Source organism: Rutidosis leptorrhynchoides, chromosome 8 (genome assembly GCF_046630445.1).
Source record: "Rutidosis leptorrhynchoides isolate AG116_Rl617_1_P2 chromosome 8, CSIRO_AGI_Rlap_v1, whole genome shotgun sequence".
Taxonomy (NCBI): domain Eukaryota; kingdom Viridiplantae; phylum Streptophyta; class Magnoliopsida; order Asterales; family Asteraceae; genus Rutidosis; species Rutidosis leptorrhynchoides.
This window is the reverse complement of record NC_092340.1, coordinates 9,062,206-9,082,384: the sequence shown is the minus strand read 5'-3', so window position 1 is coordinate 9,082,384 and position 20,179 is coordinate 9,062,206.

The window sequence follows — 20,179 nt, the reverse complement described above, 5'->3', positions numbered from 1 at the left end:
AAAAATGCTTACAATTACATCCTCGTTCAGTTTCATCAACAATTCTACTCGTATGCACCCGTATTCGTACTCGTACAATACACAGCTTTTAGACGTATGTACTATTGGTATATACACTCCAATGATCAGCTCTTAGTAGACCATGTGAGTCACCTAACACATGTGGGAACCATCATTTGGCAACTAGCATGAATATCTCATAAAATTACAAAAATATTGTGGGAACCATCATTTGGCAACTAGCATGAAATATCTCATAAAATTACAAAAATATTAGTAATCATTCATGATTTTTTTACATGTAAACAAAATTACACATCCTTTATATCTAATCCATATACCAACGACCAAAAACACCTACAAACACTTTCATTCTTCAATTTCCTTCATCTAATTGATCTCTCTCAAGTTCTATCTTCAAGTTCAAAGTGTTCTTCATAAATTCTATAAGTTCTAGTTTCATAAAATTAAGAATACTTCCAAGTTTGCTAGCTTACTTCCAATCTTGTAAAGTGATCATCCAACCTCAAGGAATCTTTCTTATTTACAGTAAGATATCTTTCTAATACAAGGTAATACTCATATTCAAACTTTGTTTCAATTTCTATAACTATAACAATCTTATTTCGAGTTTGTGTCATGATTCTGCTTCAAGAACTTTCAAGCCATCCAAGGATCCTTTGAAGCTAGATACATTTGTCTCTTTTCCAGTAGGTTTATCCACAAAAATTGAGGTAGTAATGATGTTCATAACATCATTCGATTCATACATATAAAGCTATCTTATTCGAAGGTTTAAACTTAAAATTACTAGAACATAGTTTAGTTAATTCTAAACTTGTTCGCAAACAAAAGTTAATCCTTCTAACTTGACTTTTAAAATCAACTAAACACATGTTCTATATCTATATGATATGCTAACTTAATGATTTAAAACCTGGAAACACGAAAAACACAGTAAAACCGAACATACCCCGTCGTAGTAACACTGCAGGCTGTTTTGGGTTAGTTAATTAAAAACTATGATAAACTTTGATTTAAAAGTTGTTCTTCTGGGAAAATGATTTTTCTTATGAACATGAAACTATATCCAAAAATCATGGTTAAACTCAAAGTGGAAGTATGTTTTTCAAAATGGTCATCTAGATGTCGTTCTTTCGACTGAAATGACTACCTTTACAAAAATGACTTGTAACCTGTATTTCTGACTATAAACTTATACTTTTTCTGTATAGATTCATAAACTTAAGTTCAATATGAAACCATAGCAATTGGATTCACTCAAAACGGATTTAAAACGAAAAAGTTATGGGTAAAACAAGATTGGATATTTTTGCTTGTTGTAGCTACGTGAAAATTGGTAACAAATCTATATTAATCATATCCTAGCTAACTCATATTGTATTATACATGTATTCTAATATATTATGTAATCTTGGGATACCATAGACACGTATGCAAATGTTTTGACATATCATATCTGTAGTGACCCGAACTTTTCCATGTTTATATATATATTAAATGAAATTGTTATTTACATGATTAAGTGTTTCCAACATGTTAAGCAATCAAACTTATTAAGACTTGATTTATTGAAATAGATTTCATATAGACAATTGACCACCCAAGTTGACCGGTGATTCACGAACGTTAAAACTTGTAAAAACTATACGATGACATATATATGGTTATATATATAGTTAACATGATTTTATTATAAGTATGTATCTCATTAGGTATTTTAACAATGAGTTATATACATAAAAATGAGACTATTAATTTAAGAAACTCGAAAACGATATATATAACGATTATCGTTATAACAACGTCTTACTAGGTACATATGAATCATATTAAGATATTGATACACTTGGTTAATTATGTTAAATGATAAGTAAATATATTATTAAGTGTATTAACAATGAAATACATATGTAAAAATAAGACTACTAACATAATGATTTCGAAACGAGACATATATGTAACGATTATCATTGTAACGACATTTAACTGTATATATATATATATCATACTAAGATATATTATATATCATAATATCATGATAATATAACAATTTAACATCTCATTTGTTATAATAAACAATGGGTTAACAACATTCAACAAGATCGTTAACCTAAAGGTTTCAAAACAACGTTTACATGTAACGACTAACGATGACTTAACGACCCAGTTAAAATGTATATACATGTAGTGTTTTAATATGTATTCATACATTTTTGAAAGACTTCAAGACACTTATCAAAATACTTCTACTTAACAAAAATGCTTACAATTACATCCTCATTCAGTTTCATCAACAATTCTACTCGTATGCACCCGTATTCGTACTCGTACAATACACAGCTTTTAGATGTATGTAATATTGGTATATACACTCCAATGATCAGCTCTTAGCAGCCCATGTGAGTCACCTAACACATGTGGGAACCATCATTTGGCAACTAGCACGAAATATCTCATAAAATTACAAAAATATGAGTAATCATTCATGACTTATTTACATGAAAACAAAATTACATATCCTTTATATCTAATCCATACACTAACGACCAAAAACACCTACAAACACTTTCATTCTTCAATTTTCTTCATCTAATTGATCTCTCTCAAGTTCTATCTTCAAGTTCTAAGTGTTCTTCATAAATTCCAAAAGTTCTAGTTTCATAAAATCAAGAATACTTTCAAGATTGCAAGTTTACATCCAAGTTTTCTAAATCCATTCCAAGTAATCATCCAAGATCAAGAAACCTTTGTTACTTACAGTAGGTTATCTTTCTAATACAAGGTAATAATCATATTCAAACTTTAATTCAATTTCTATAACTATAACAATCTTATTTCGAGTGGAAATCTTACTTGAAATTGTTTTCGTGTCATGATTTTGCTTCAAGAACTTTCAAGTCATCCAAGGATCCTTTGAAGCTAGATCTATTTTTCTCATTTCCAGTAGGTTTATCCAAGGAACTTGAGGTAGTAATGATGTTCATAACATCATTCGATTCATACATATAAAGCTATCTTATTCGAAGGTTTAAACTTGTAATCACTAGAACATAGTTTAGTTAATTCTAAACTTGTTCGCAAATAAAAGTTAATCCTTCTAAATTGACTTTTAAAATCAACTAAACACATGTTATATATCTATATGATATGCTAACTTAATGATTTAAAACCTGGAAACACGAAAATACCGTAAAACCGGATTTACGCCGTCGTAGTAACACCGCGGGCTGTTTTGGGTTAGTTAATTAAAAACTATGATAAACTTTGATTTAAAAGTTGTTATTCTGGGAAAATAATTTTTATTATGAACATGAAACTATATCCAAAAATTATGGTTAAACTCAAAGTGGAAGTATGTTTTCTAAAATGGTCATCTAGACGTCGTTCTTTCGACTGAAATGACTACCTTTACAAAAACGACTTGTAACTTATTTTTCCGACTATAAACCTATACTTTTTCTGTCTAAATTCATAAAATAGAGTTCAATATGAAACCATAGCAATTTGATTCACTCAAAACGGATTTAAAATGAAGAAGTTATGGGTAAAACAAGATTGGATAATTTTTCTCATTTTAGCTACGTGAAAATTGGTAACAAATCTATTCCAACCATAACTTAATCAACTTGTATTGTATATTATGTAATCTTGAGATACCATAGACACGTATACAATGTTTCGACCTATCATGTCGACACATCTATATATATTTCGGAACAACCATAGACACTCTATATGTGAATGTTGGAGTTAGCTATACAGGGTTGAGGTTGATTCCAAAATATATATAGTTTGAGTTGTGATCAATACTGAGATACATATACACTGGGTCGTGGATTGATTCAAGATAATATTTATCGATTTATTTCTGTACATCTAACTGTGGACAACTAGTTGTAGGTTACTAACGAGGACAGCTGACTTAATAAACTTAAAACATCAAAATATATTAAAAGTGTTGTAAATATATTTTGAACATACTTTGATATATATGTATATATTGTTATAGGTTCGTGAATCAACCAGTGGCCAAGTCTTACTTCCCGACGAAGAAAAAAAAATCTGTGAAAGTGAGTTATAGTCCCACTTTTAAAATCTAATATTTTTGGGATGAGAATACATGCAGGTTTTATAAATGATTTACAAAATAGACACAAGTACGTGAAACTACATTCTATGGTTGAATTATCGAAATCGAATATGCCCCTTTTTATTAAGTCTGGTAATCTAAGAATTAGGGAACAGACACCCTAATTGACGCGAATCCTAAAGATAGATCTATTGGACCTAACAAACCCCATCCAAAGTACCGGATGGTTTAGTACTTCGAAATTTATATCATATCCGAAGGGTGTCCCGGAATGATGGGGATATTCTTATATATGCATCTTGTTAATGTCGGTTACCAGGTGTTCACCATATGAATGATTTTTATCTCTATGTATGGGATGTGTATTGAAATATGAAATCTTGTGGTCTATTGTTACGATTTGATATATATAGGTTACACCTATAACTCACCAACATTTTTGTTGACGTTTAAAGCATGTTTATTCTCAGGTGAATACTAAGAGCTTCCGCTGTTGCATACTAAAATAAGGATAAGATTTGGAGTCCATGTTTGTATGATAATGTGTAAAAACTGCATTCAAGAAACTGATTTCGATGTAACATATTTGTATTGTAAACCATTATGTAATGGTCGTGTGTAAACAGGATATTTTAGATTATCATTATTTGATAATCTACGTAAAGCTTTTTAAACCTTTATTTATGAAATAAAGGTTATGGTTTGTTTTAAAAATGAATGCAGTCTTTGAAAAACGTCTCATATAGAGGTCAAAACCTCGCAACGAAATCAATTAATATGGAACGTTTTTAATCAATAAGAACGGGAGATTTCAGTTGGTATCCGAGCGTTGGTCTTAGAGAACCAGAAAATTTGCATTAGTGTGTCTTATCGAGTTTGTTAGAATGCATTAGTGAGTCTGGACTTCGACCGTGTTTTCTTTAAAAATAATTGCTTAACATTTTTGTTGGAAACTATATATTATTAACATGTATATATTATGTGATATATTAATCTCTTAACATGTTTGATATTGTGTGATAGATGTCTACCTCTAGCACAAATCCCATTGACTCACCTAATAATAACGAAGAGTCGAATATATATTGGACTGATTCACAAGTTCCCGAAGAAGAACCGGAAGAAGAATCAGAACCGGAAGAAGAATCAGAACCGGAAGAGGAGGAACCGGAGGAGGAAATAGAACCGGTGGGGGAAATAATAAAACGGTTAAGTAAAAGAAAATCCTCAACCAACCGACCAAGGTTAATTATGGTCAATGGTGTTTCCGCCAAGGAAGCAAAATATTGGGAGGATTACCAATTTTCCGATGAATCGGATTCCGACGAGAATTCCGATGATGTTATAGAAATTACCCCAACTGAATTTAAAAAGGTAAAAGAAAATAATTAGGGAAAGGGCATAAAATAGAGAAATCTAATTCCAACCCCGATGAACTTTATATGTATCGTCAACCCCCGAAGCCCTTAAGTTGTAACAATGACCCGGGAACCTCTAAACCACCAGGTTTTTCTAAACCAATGTGGAAAACGACGGCTCGTATTAGGGGAACATCATATATCCCTAGAAACTTGGCAAAACGAACCAAAACCGAAGAAGAAGAAACGAGCGAGTCGAAATAAGATAGTTGTATTCGTGTGGTGTAATATATGTAATATAGTGTGCTTATGCTTTATGATATATGTAAAAAATTGCTTGTATTAATAAGTATTTTTTTATGAATCTAACTCTTGTCTATTTTACAGTATAAAAACACAAAATGGATAGACAACCCAATATTTTAAGAGACCTACCCGGAGACATGATTGATGAAGTCTTGTCTAGAGTCGGTCAGAATTCTTCGGCACAACTATTTACGATGAAATCAGTTTGTAAGACATTCGAAGAACGTTCCAAGAATGTCTTGGTTTATAAGAGACTTTCGTTTGAAAGATGGGGGATATCACATTGGAAAACCCATAAGTTACTATGTGTTTACTTTGACGCATATATTGCGGGGAACCCAAATGCTATTTTACGCAACGGGTTAAGAAATTATTTTGACTCAATGTATCTGAATATAGGACTTCATGATTTAGAAAAAGAGGCTAACATGCAACATAAAAAAGCATGCTATGCTTACGGGTTAGTGATGTTCGCTTCTCACCAAAGTGATAACAAGAACATCGGGCTACAACTATTAAACAAAACGTTCCTACAAGTAACGGAGTCGGTAATTGGGGTAAGAAATGAGGTTTTTAGATTGTTACGGGTCTGTTGGACATTACGTAACCCTCGTCCCTTTGACGACATTACAACACGCTGTCTTATCAACGGCCATAACGGTTATGTTCCACAAGACCAAGGATGGGAAGTAGTCCTAGTAAAACCAGAATGCATGACTTGTTTCTGGACGTATGAATTACGTGTCTTTATTGCCTTTGCTGAACGACTTGTGTACTAGCTAGAATTATCTTCACAACTATCTTGTATCAAAGTTATTGTGTGCTATATTTCATGCTTTATGTAAAATAAGCGGTATTGTAAGTTTGTAAAATATTGTATAAAAGTTTGAACGCGAAATATTATTATAATCAGTTTTTCATATAGAATTGTAGTAGTTGAATTCTATATTAGCTACTAAGTTAGAACTTAACGGGTAGGTACTACCCGAATTTAAAGTTATAAAACGCTAATATGAAGAAAAAGCTTTTATAAATGAGTTCATATTATGCTACGAAATACTATTAACTACTCTTAATATTCTGTATGATTAACTTGTTCCATTTGACTATTTTGAAGGAAATGGCACCGACTACTCGACACACCGTGAATATGAATGAAGAGGAATTCCGTACTTTTCTAGCTTCAAACATAGCCACAGTACAGGCTGCGCTACATACCAACAATAACCTTGGATCTAGCAGTACAGGAAATCGTGTAGGATGCACCTATAAAGAATTCACTGCCTGCAAACCTTTGGAATTTGATGGAACCGAAGGACCGATCGGATTGAAACGGTGGACCGACAAGGTCGAATCGGTGTTTGCCATAAGTAAGTGTACTGAAGAGGACAAAGTGAAGTACGCTACGCATACCTTCATAGGTTCTGCGTTAACATGGTGGAATACCTATCTAGAGCAAGTGGGACAAGATGATGCGTACGCACTACCGTGGTTAGCATTCAAGCACTTGATGAACGAGAAGTACCGTCCCAGAACCGAGGTCAATAAGCTCAAGACAGAACTTAGAGGGTTACGAACCCAAGGATTTGATATTACCACGTACGAAAAACGATTCACATAATTGTGCCTATTGTGTCCGGGAGCGTTCGAAGATGAGGAAGAGAAGATCGAAGCGTTTGTGAAAGGATTACCGGAAAGAATCCAAGAAGATATAAGTTCACACGAGCCCGCCTCCATATAACAGGCATGTAGAATGGCTCACAAACTAGTGAACCAGATTGAGGAAAGAATTAAAGAACAGACGGCTGAAGAGACCAATGTGAAGCAAGTCAAAAGAAAGTGGGAGGAAAACGGTGATAAGAATCACCAATACAACAACAACAGCAATTACAATAATAATCGCAACAATTATCCCAACAATCGCAACTACAACAAACGGCCCAACAACAACAACAACAACAACAACAACAACAACAGCAACTAATACAATCATCCCAACAACAATAACAACCGCAACAACAACAACAATCAGAAGCAGCTATGCCAAAGGTGTGAAAAGTATCACTCGGGATTCTGCACCAAATTTTGCAACAAGTGTAAAAGAAATGGTCATAGCGTGGCGAAGTGTGAGGTCTACGGACCAGGGGTTAACAGAACGAAAGGAACAAATGGTGTCGGAACGAGTAATGGCGGAGCAAGTAGTGTCGGAGCAAGTTATGCCAATGTAGTTTGTTATAAATGTGGAAAACCGGGCCACATTATTAGAAATTGCCCGAACCAGGAGAACACGAATGGACAAGTCCGCGGAAGGGTTTTCAATATTAATGCGGCAGAGGCACAGGAAGACCCGGAGCTTGTTACGGGTACGTTTCTTATTGACAATAAATCTGTTTACGTTTTATTTGATTCGGGTGCGGATAGAAGCTATATGAGTAGAGATTTTTGTGCTAAATTAAGTTGTCCATTGACGCCTTTGGATAGTAAATTTTTACTCGAATTAGCAAATGGTAAATTAATTTCAGCAGATAATATATGTCGGAATCGAGAAATTAAACTGGTTAGCGAAACATTTAAGATTGACTTGATACCAGTAGAGTTAGGGAGTTTTGATGTGATAATCGGTATGGACTGGTTGAAAGAAGTGAAAGCAGAGATCGTTTGTTACAAAAATGCAATTCGCATTATACGAGAAAAAGGAAAACCCTTAATGGTGTACGGAGAAAAGGGCAACACGAAGCTACATCTTATTAGTAATTTGAAGGCACAAAAACTAATAAGAAAAGGTTGCTATGCTGTTCTAGCACACGTTGAGAAAGTACAAACTGAAGAAAAGAGCATCAATGATGTTCCCGTCGTAAAAGAATTTCCCGATGTATTTCCGAAAGAATTACCGGGATTACCCCCACATCGATCCGTTGAATTTCAAATAGATCTTGTACCAGGAGCTGCACCAATAGCTCGTGCTCCTTACAGACTCGCACCCAGCGAGATGAAAGAACTGCAAAGCCAATTACAAGAACTTTTAGGGCATGGTTTCATTCGACCAAGCACATCACCGTGGGGAGCTCCTGTTTTGTTTGTCAAGAAGAAAGATGGTACATTCAGGTTGTGTATCGACTACCGAGAGTTGAACAAACTTACCATCAAGAACCGCTACCCACTACCGAGAATCGACGACTTATTTGATCAACTACAAGGCTCGTCTGTTTATTCAAAGATTGACTTACGTTCCGGGTATCATCAAATGCGGGTGAAAGAAGATGATATTCCAAAGACTGCTTTCAGAACACGTTACGGTCATTACGAGTTTATGGTCATGCCGTTTGGTTTAACTAATGCACTAGCTGTGTTCATGGACTTTATGAACCGAGTGTGTGGACCATACCTTGACAAGTTTGTCATTGTTTTCATTGATGACATACTTATTTACTCAAAGAATGACCAAGAACACGGTGAACATTTGAGAAAGGTGTTAGAAGTATTGAGGAAGGAAGAATTGTACGCTAAATTTTCAAAGTGTGCATTTTGGTTGGAAGAAGTTCAATTCCTCGGTCACATAGTGAACAAAGAAGGTATTAAGGTGGATCCGGCAAAGATAGAAACTGTTGAAAAGTGGGAAACCCCGAAAACTCTGAAACACATACGCCAGTTTTTAGGACTAGCTGGTTACTACAGAAGGTTCATCCAAGACTTTTCCAGAATAGCAAAACCCTTGACTGCATTAACGTATAAAGGGAAGAAATTTGAATGGAAGGATGAACAAGAGAAGGCATTTCAATTATTGAAGAAAAAGCTAACTACGGCACCTATATTCTCATTGCCTGAAGGGAATGATGATTTTGTGATTTATTGTGACGCATCAAAGTAAGGTCTCAGTTGTGTATTAATGCAATGGACGAAGGTGATTGCTTATGCGTCTAGACAATTGAAGATTCACGAGCAAAATTATACGACGCATGATTTGGAATTAGGCGCGGTTGTTTTTGCATTAAAGACTTGGAGGCACTACTTATATGGGGTCAAAAGTATTATATATACCAACCACAAAAGTCTTCAACACATATTTAATCAGAAACAACTGAATATGAGGCAGCGTAGGTGGATTGAATTGTTGAATGATTACGACTTTGAGATTCGTTACCACCCGGGGAAGGCAAATGTGGTAGCCGACGCCTTGAGCAGGAAGGACAGAGAACCCATTCGAGTAAAATCTATGAATATAATGATTCACAATAACCTTACCACTCAAATAAAGGAGGCGCAACAAGGAGTTTTAAAAGAGGGAAATTTAAAGGATGAAATACCCAAAGGATCGGAGAAGCATCTTAATATTCGGGAAGACGGAACCCGGTATAGGGCTGAAAGGATTTGGGTACCAAAATTTGGAGATATGAGAGAAATGGTACTTAGAGAAGCTCATAAAACCAGATACTCAATACATCCTGGAACGGGGAAGATGTACAAGGATCTCCAGAAACATTTTTGGTGGCCAGGTATGAAAGCCGATATTGCTAAATATGTAGAAGAATGTTTGACGTGTTCTAAGGTCAAAGCTGAACATCAGAAACCATCAGGTCTACTACAACAACCTGAAATCCTGGAATGGAAATGGGAAGACATTACCATGGATTTCATTACTAAATTGCCAAGGACTGCAAGTGGTTATGATACTATTTGGGTAATAGTTGATCGTCTCACCAAGTCAGTACACTTCCTGCCAATAAGAGAAGATGATAAGATGGAGAAGTTAGCACGACTGTATTTGAAGGAAGTCGTCTCCAGATATGGAATACCAATCTCTATTATCTCTGATAGGGATGGCAGATTTATTTCAAGATTCTGGCAGACATTACAGCAAGCATTGAGAACTCGTCTAGACATGAGTACTGCCTATCATCCACAAACTGATGGGCAGAGCGAAAGGACGATACAAACACTTGAAGACATGCTACGAGCTTGTGTTATTGATTTCGGAAACAGTTAGGATCGACATCTACCGTTAGCAGAATTTTCCTACAACAACAGCTACCATTCAAGCATTGAGATGGCGCCGTTTGAAGCACTTTATGGTAGAAAGTGCAGGTCTCCGATTTGTTGGAGTGAAGTGGGGGATAGACAGATTACGGGTCCGGAGATAATACAAGAAACTACCGAGAAGATCATCCAAATTCAACAACGGTTGAAAACCGCCCAAAGTCGACAAAAGAGCTACGCTGACATTAAAAGAAAAGATATAGAATTTGAAATTGGAGAGATGGTCATGCTTAAAGTTGCACCTTGGAAAGGTGTTGTTCGATTTGGTAAACGAGGGAAATTAAATCCAAGGTATATCGAACCATTCAAGATTATTGATCGTGTCGGACCAGTAGCTTACCGACTTGAGTTACCTCAACAACTCGCGGCTGTACATAACACTTTCCACGTCTCGAATTTAAAGAAATGTTTTTCTAAAGAAGATCTCACTATTCCGTTAAATGAAATCCAAATCAACGAAAAACTTCAATTCATCGAAGAACCCGTTGAAATAATGGATCGTGAGGTTAAAGGACTTAAGCAAAACAAGATACCGATTGTTAAGGTTCGATGGAATGCTCGTAGAGGACCCGAGTTCACCTGGGAGCGTGAAGATCAGATGAAGAAGAAATACCCGCATTTATTTCCAGAAGATACGTCAACACCTCCAACTGCTTAAAATTTCGGGACTAAATTTATTTAACGGGTAGGTACTGTAGTGACCCGAACTTTTCCATGTTTATATATATATATATATATATATATATATATATATATATATATATATATATATATATATATATATATATATATATATATATATATTAAATGAAATTGTTATTTACATGATTAAGTGTTTCCAACATGTTAAGCAATCAAACTTGTTAAGACTTGATTTATTGAAATAGATTTCATATAGACAATTGACCACCCAAGTTGACCGGTGATTCACGAACGTTAAAACTTGTAAAAACTATACGATGACATATATATGGTTATATATATAGTTAACATGATTTTATTATAAGTATGTATCTCATTAGGTATTTTAACAATGAGTTATATATATAAAAATGAGACTATTAATTTAAGAAACTCGAAAACGATATATATAACGATTATCGTTATAACAACGTCTTACTAGGTACATATGAATCATATTAAGATATTGATACACTTGGTTAATTATGTTAAATGATAAGTAAATATATTATTAAGTGTATTAACAATGAAATACATATGTAAAAATAAGACTACTAACTTAATGATTTCGAAATGAGACATATATGTAACGATTATCATTGTAACGACATTTAACTGTATATATATCATACTAAGATATATTATATATAATAATATCATGATAATATAACAATTTAACATCTCATTTGTTATAATAAACAATGGGTTAACAACATTCAACAAGATCGTTAACCTAAAGGTTTCAAAACAACGTTTACATGTAACGACTAACGATGACTTAATGACCCAGTTAAAATGTATATACATGTAGTGTTTTAATATGTATTCATACACTTTTGAAAGACTTCAAGACACTTATCAAAATACTTCTACTTAACAAAAATGCTTACAATTACATCCTCGTTAAGTTTCATCAACAATTCTACTCGTATGCACCCGTATTCGTACTCGTACAATACACAGCTTTTAGATGTATGTACTATTGGTATATACACTCCAATGATCAGCTTTTAGCAGCCCATGTGAGTCACCTAACACATGTGGGAACCATCATTTGGAAACTAGCATGAAATATCTCATAAAATTACAAAAATATGAGTAATCATTCATGACTTATTTACATGAAAACAAAATTACATATCTTTTATATCTAATCCATACACCAATGACCAAAAACACCTACAAACACTTTCATTCTTCAATTTTCTTCATCTAATTGATCTCTCTCAAGTTCTATCTTCAAGTTCTAAGTATTCTTCATAAATTCCAAAAGTTCTAGTTTCATAAAATCAATAATACTTCCAAGATTGCAGGTTTACTTCCAAGTTTTCTAAATCCATTCCAAGTAATCATCCAAGATCAAGAAACCTTTATTACTTATAGTAGGTTATCTTTCTAATACAAGGTAATAATCATATTCAAACTTTAATTCAATTTCTATAACTATAACAATCTTATTTCGAGTGGAAATCTTACTTGAAATTATTTTCGTGTCATGATTCTGCTTCAAGAACTTTCAAGCCATCCAAGAATCCTTTGAAGCTAGATCTATTTTTCTTATTTTCAGTAGGTTTATCCAAGGAACTTGAGGTAGTAATGATGTTCATAACATCATTCGATTCATACATATAAAGCTATCTTATTCGAAGGTTTAAACTTGTAATCACTAGAACATAGTTTAGTTAATTCTAAACTTGTTCGCAAATAAAAGTTAATCCTTCTAAATTGACTTTTAAAATCAACTAAACACATGTTCTATATCTATATGATATTCTAACTTAATGATTTAAAACCTGGAAACACGAAAAACACCGTAAAACCGGATTTACGCCGTCGTAGTAACACCGCGGGCTGTTTTGGGTTAGTTAATTAAAAACTATGATAAACTTTGATTTAAAAGTTGTTATTCTGGGAAAATGATTTTTATTATGAACATGAAACTATATCCAAAAATTATGGTTAAACATAAAGTGGAAGTATGTTTTCTAAAATGGTCATCTAGACGTCGTTCTTTCGACTAAAATGACTACCTTTACAAAAACGACTTGTAAATTATTTTTCCAACTATAAACCTATACTTTTTCTGTTTAGATTCATAAAATAGAGTTCAATATGAAACCATAGCAATTTGATTCACTCAAAACGGATTTAAAATGAAGAAGTTATGGGTAAAACAAGATTGGATAATTTTTCTCATTTTAGCTACGTAAAAATTGGTAACAAATCTATTCCAACCATAAATTAATCAACTTATATTGTATATTATGTAATCTTGAGATACCATAGACACGTATACAATGTTTCGACCTATCATGTCGACACATCTATATATATTTCGGAACAACCATAGACACTCTATATGTGAATGTTGGAGTTATCTATACAGGGTTGAGGTTGATTCCAAAATATATATAGTTTGAGTTGTGATCAATACTGAGATACGTATACACTGGGTCGTGGATTGATTCAAGATAATATTTATCGATTTATTTCTGTACATCTAACTGTGGACAACTAGTTGTAGGTTACTAACGAGGACAGCTGACTTAATAAACTTAAAACATCAAAATATATTAAAAGTGTTGTAAATATATTTTGAACATACTTTGATATATAAGTATATATTGTTATAGGTTCATGAATCAACCAGTGGCCAAGTCTTACTTCCTGACGAAGAAAAAAAAATCTGTGAAAGTGAGTTATAGTCCCACTTTTAAAATCTAATATTTTTGGGATGAGAATACATGCAGGTTTTATAAATGATTTACAAAATAGACACAAGTACGTGAAACTACATTCTATGGTTGAATTATCGAAATCGAATATGCCCCTTTTTATTAAGTCTGGTAATCTAAGAATTAGGGAACAGATACCCTAATTGACGTGAATCCTAAAGATAGATCTATTGGGCCTAACAAACCCCATCCAAAGTACCGGATGGTTTAGTACTTCGAAATTTATATCATATCCGAAGGGTGTCCCGGAATAATGGGGATATTCTTATATATGCATCTTGTTAATGTCGGTTACCAGGTATTCACCATATGAATGATTTTTATCTCTATGTATGGGATGTGTATTGAAATATGAAATCTTGTGGTCTATTGTTACGATTTGATATATATAGGTTAAACCTATAACTCACCAACATTTTTGTTGACGTTTAAAGCATGTTTATTCTCAGGTGAATACTAAGAGCTTCCGCTGTTGCATACTAAAATAAGGAAAAGATTTGGAGTCCATGTTTGTATGATAATGTGTAAAAACTGCATTCAAGAAACTGATTTCGATGTAACATATTTGTCTTGTAAACCATTATGTAATGGTCGTGTGTAAACAGGATATTTTAGATTATCATTATTTGATAATCTACGTAAAGCTTTTTAAACCTTTATTTATGAAATAAAGGTTATGGTTTGTTTTAAAAATGAATGCAGTCTTTGAAAAACGTCTCATATAGAGGTCAAAACCTCGCAACGAAATCAATTAATATGGAACGTTTTTAATCAATAAGAACGGGACATTTCAATATCGACCCATGTATATATGTTATTTGAAACAACCATAGACACTCTATATGCAGTAATGTGGGAGTTAGCTATACAGGGTTGAGGTTGATTCCAAAAATATATATACTTTGAGTTGTGATCTAGCCTGAGACATGTATACACTGGGTCGTGGATTGATTCAAGATAATATATATCCATTTATTTCTGTACATCTAACTGTGGATAACTAGTTGTAGGTTACTAACGAGTACAGCTGACTTAATAAACTTAAAACAGTAAAATGTATTAAAAATGTTGTAAATATATTTTGAACATACTTTGATATATATGTACATATTTGTTATAAGTTCGTGAATCGACCAGTGGCCAAGTCTTACTTCCTGATGAAGTAAAAATCTGTGAAAGTGAGTTATAGTCCCACTTTTAAAATCTAATATTTTGGGATGAGAATACATGCAGTTTTATAAATGTTTTACGAAATAGACACAAGTAATTGAAACTACATTATATGGGTGAATGATCGAAGCCGAATATGCCCCTTTTGCTTGGTAACCTAAGAATTAGTAAACCAATCTACTAATTGACGCCAATCCTAAAGATAGATCTATTGTGCCTAACGAACTCCATCCAAAGTATCGGATGCCTTGGTACTTCGAATTCGTTTTTATCATGTCCGAAGGATTTCCCGGAATGATAGGGGATATTCTTATATGCATCTTGTTAATGTCGGTTACTAGGTGTTCACCATATGAATGATTTTTATCTCTATGTATGGGATGTATATTGAAATATGAAATCTTGTGGTCTATTATTATGATTTGATAATATATAGGTTAAACCTATAACTCACCAACATTTTTGTTGACTTTTTAAGCATGTTTATTCTCAGGTGATTATTAAGAGCTACCGCTGTTGCATACTAAAATAAGGACAAGATTTGGAGTCCATGCTCGTATGATATTATGTAAAAACTGCATTCAAGAAACATATTTTTGATGTAATATATTCTTATTGTAAAGCATTATGTAATGGTCGTGTGGAAACGGTATATTTTAGATTATCATTATTTGATCATCTATGTAATGCTTTTTAAACCTTTATAGATAAAATAAAGGTTATGGTTGTTTTAAAAATGAATGCAGTCTTTGAAAAACATCTCATATATGAAATGTCCCGTTCTTATTGATTAAAAACGTTCCATATTAATTGATTTCGTTGCGAGGTTTTGACCTCTATATGAGACGTTTTTCAAAGACTGCATTCATTTTAAAACAAACCATAACCTTTATTTCATCAATAAAGGTTTAAAAAAACTTACGTAGATTATCAAATAATGATAATCTAAAATATCCTGTTTACACACGACTATTACATAATGGTTTACAATACAAATATGTTACAACGAAATAAGTTTCTTGAATGCAGTTTTTATACAATATCATGCAAGCATGGACTCCAAATCTTGTCCTTATTTAAGTATGCGACAGCGGAAGCTCTTAATATTCACCTGAGAATAAACATGCTTTAAACGTCAACAAAAATGTTGGTGAGTTATAGGTTTAACCTATATATATTAAATCGTAACAATAGACCACAAGATTTCATATTTCAATATACATCCCATACATAGAGATAAAAATCATTCATATGGTGAACACCTGGTAACCGACATTAACAAGTTGCATATATAAGAATATCCCCATCATTCCGGGACACCCTTCGGATATGATATAAATTTCGAAGTACTAAAGCATCTGGTACTTTGGATGGAGTTTGTTAGGCCTAATAGATCTATCTTTAGGATTCGCGTCAATTAGGGTGTCTGTTCCCTAATTCTTAGATTACCAGACTTAATAAAAAGGGGCATATTCGATTTCGATAATTCAACCATAGAATGTAGTTTCACGTACTTGTGTCTATTTTGTAAATCATTTATAAAACCTGCATGTATTCTCATCCCAAAAATATTAGATTTTAAAAGTGGGACTATAACTCACTTTCACCAAATATCACTTCGTCGAGAATTTGACTTAGCCACGGGTTTATTCACGAACCTATAACAATATATACATATATCAAAATATAATAGAAATATATTCACAATATTTTCTTTATTACGTGTTGATGATTTTTAGTTGTCCAGTTAGCGGTCCGATGTTAGAAGTCCACAATTAATCGTACATGAATAAATTAATATATATATCTTGAATCAATCCATGACCCAGTGTATACATATCTCAGTATTGATCACAACTCAAATTATATATATTTTGGAATCAACCTCAACCCTGTATAGCTAACTCCAACATTCACATATAGAGTGTCTATGGTTGTTCCGAAATATATATAGATGTGTCGACATGATAGGTCGAAACATTGTATACGTGTCTATGGTATCTCAAGATTACATAATATACAATACAAGTTGATTAAGTTATGGTTGGAATAGATTTGTTACCAATTTTCACGTAGCTAAAATGAGTAGTTTTTACCAATTTTGTTTTGCTCGCCATTTCTTCGTTTCTAATCCGTTTTGAGTGATTTAAGCGGCCACGATTTCGTATTGAACTTGAATTTATGAAACTAAATAGAAAAGGTATAGGTTTATAGTCAGAAATACAAGTTACAAGTCGTTTTTGAAAGAGGTAGTCATTTCCGTCGAAAGAACGACATCTTGATGACTGTTTTGAAAAACATACTTTCACTTTGAGTTTAACCATGATTTTTGGATATGGTTTCATGTTCATAAAAAAAATCATTTTCCCAGAAGTATAGCTTTTAAATCAAAGTTTTTCATAGTTTTTGATTATCCAAACCAAAACAGCCCCCGGTTGTAACTACGACGGCGTAAATCCGGTTTTATGGTGTTTATCGTGTTTCCGGGTTTTAAATCATTAAGTTAGCATATCATATAGATATAGAACATGTGTATAGTTTATTTTAAAAGTGTGGTTAGAAAGATTAACTTTATTTGCGAACAAGTTTAGAATTAACTAAACTATGTTCTAGTGATTACAAGTTTACCACTTCGAATATGATAGCTTTTCATGCATGAATCGAATGATGTTATGAACATCATTACTACCTTAAGTTCCTTGGATAAACCTACTAGAAAATAGAAAAATTGATCTAGCTTCAACGGATCCTTGGATGGCTCGAAATTCTTGAAGCAGAATCATGACACGAAAACAAGTTCAAGTAAGATCATTACTCGAAATAAGATTGTTATAGTTATAGAAATTGAACCAAAGTTTGAATATGAATATTACCTTGTATTAGAAAGATATCTTACTGTAAATAAGAAAGATTTCTTGAGATTGGATGATCACTCTACAAGATTGGAAGTAAGCTAGCAAACTTGGAATTATTCTTGATTTTATGAAACTAGAACTTGTAGAATTTATGAAGAACACTTAGAACTTGAAGATAGAACTTGAGAGAGATCAATTAGATGAAGAAAATTGAAGAATAAAAGTGTTTGTAGGTGTTTTTGGTCGTTGGTGTATGTATTAGATATAAAGGATATGTAATTTTGTTTTCATGTAAATAAGTCATGAATGATTACTCATATTTTTGTAATTTTATGAGATATTTCATTCTAGTTGCCAAATGATGGTTCCCACATGTGTTAGGTGACTCACATGGGCTGCTAAGAGCTGATCATTGGAGTGTATATACCAATAGTACATACATCTAAAAGCTGTGTATTGTACGAGTACGAATACGGGTGCATACGAGTAGAATTATTGATGAAACTGAACGAGGATGTAATTGTAAGCATTTTTGTTAAGTAGAAGTATTTTGATAAGTGTCTTGAAGTCTTTAAAAAGTATATGAATATGAATACATATTAAAACACTACATGTATATACATTTTAACTGAGTCGTTAAGTCATCGTTAGTCGTTACATGTAAGTGTTGTTTTGAAACCTTTAGGTTAACGATCTTGTTAAATGTTGTTAACCTAATGTTTATAATATCAAATGAGATTTTAAATTATTATATTATCATGATATTATGATGTACGAATATCTCTTAATATGATATATATACATTAAATGTCGTTACAACGATAATCGTTACATATATGTCTCGTTTCAAAATCATTAAGTTAGTAGTCTTGTTTTTACGTATGTAGTTCATTATTAATATACTTAATGATATGTTTACTTATCATAATATAATGTTAACTATATATATAACCATATATATGTCATCATATAGTTTTTACAAGTTTTAACGTTCGTGAATCACCGGTCAACTTGGGTGGTCAATTGTCTATATGAAACCTATTTCAATTAATCAAGTCTTAACAAGTTTGATTGCTAAACATGTTGGAAACACTTAGTCATGTAAATAACAATTTCATTTAATATATATCTATAAATATGGAAGAGGAACCGGAAGAAGAGGAACCGGAAGAGGAGGAACCAGAAGAGGAGGAACCGGAAGAAGAAGAGGTTCCGGAGAAAGAAATATTGATACCTATAGTAGATCGATTAAATAAAAGAAAATCCTCAACCAACGGACCAAAGTTAATAATGGTCAATGGTGTTTCCGCCGAGGAAGCAAAATATTGGGAAGATTACCAATTTTTCGATGAATCGGATCCCGATGAGGATTCCGATGATGTTATAGAAATTACCTCAACCCAATTTAATAAAGCGAAAGAAAATAATAAGGGAAAAGGTATAAAAATAGAGAAACCCGATTCCAATCCCTATGAACTTTATATGTATCGGCAACATCCGTATTTCCTAAAATGTAACAATGACCCGGGAACCTCTAAACCACCAGGTTTTTCTTAACCATTATGGAAAACGACGGCTCGTATTAGAGGAACACCATATATTCCTAGAAAATTAGGAAAATGAACCAAGTTCGAAGAAGAAGAAACCAGTGATTCAGATTAGAGGGTTGTAATCATGTTGTGTATTATATGTATTGTAGTGTGCTTGTACTTTTATGTTCTATGTAAAAATTGCTTGTATTGTTTGTTAATTATCTTTTACGAATCTAATCCTTGTCTATTTTACAGTATAAAAACAAAATGGACGTTAAGGGTAGACAACCGAATATTTTAGAAGATCTACTAGAGGATATGATTGAGGAAATCTTGTCTAGAGTCGGTCAGAATTCATCAGCACAATTAATTATGGCAAAATTAACTTGTCAAA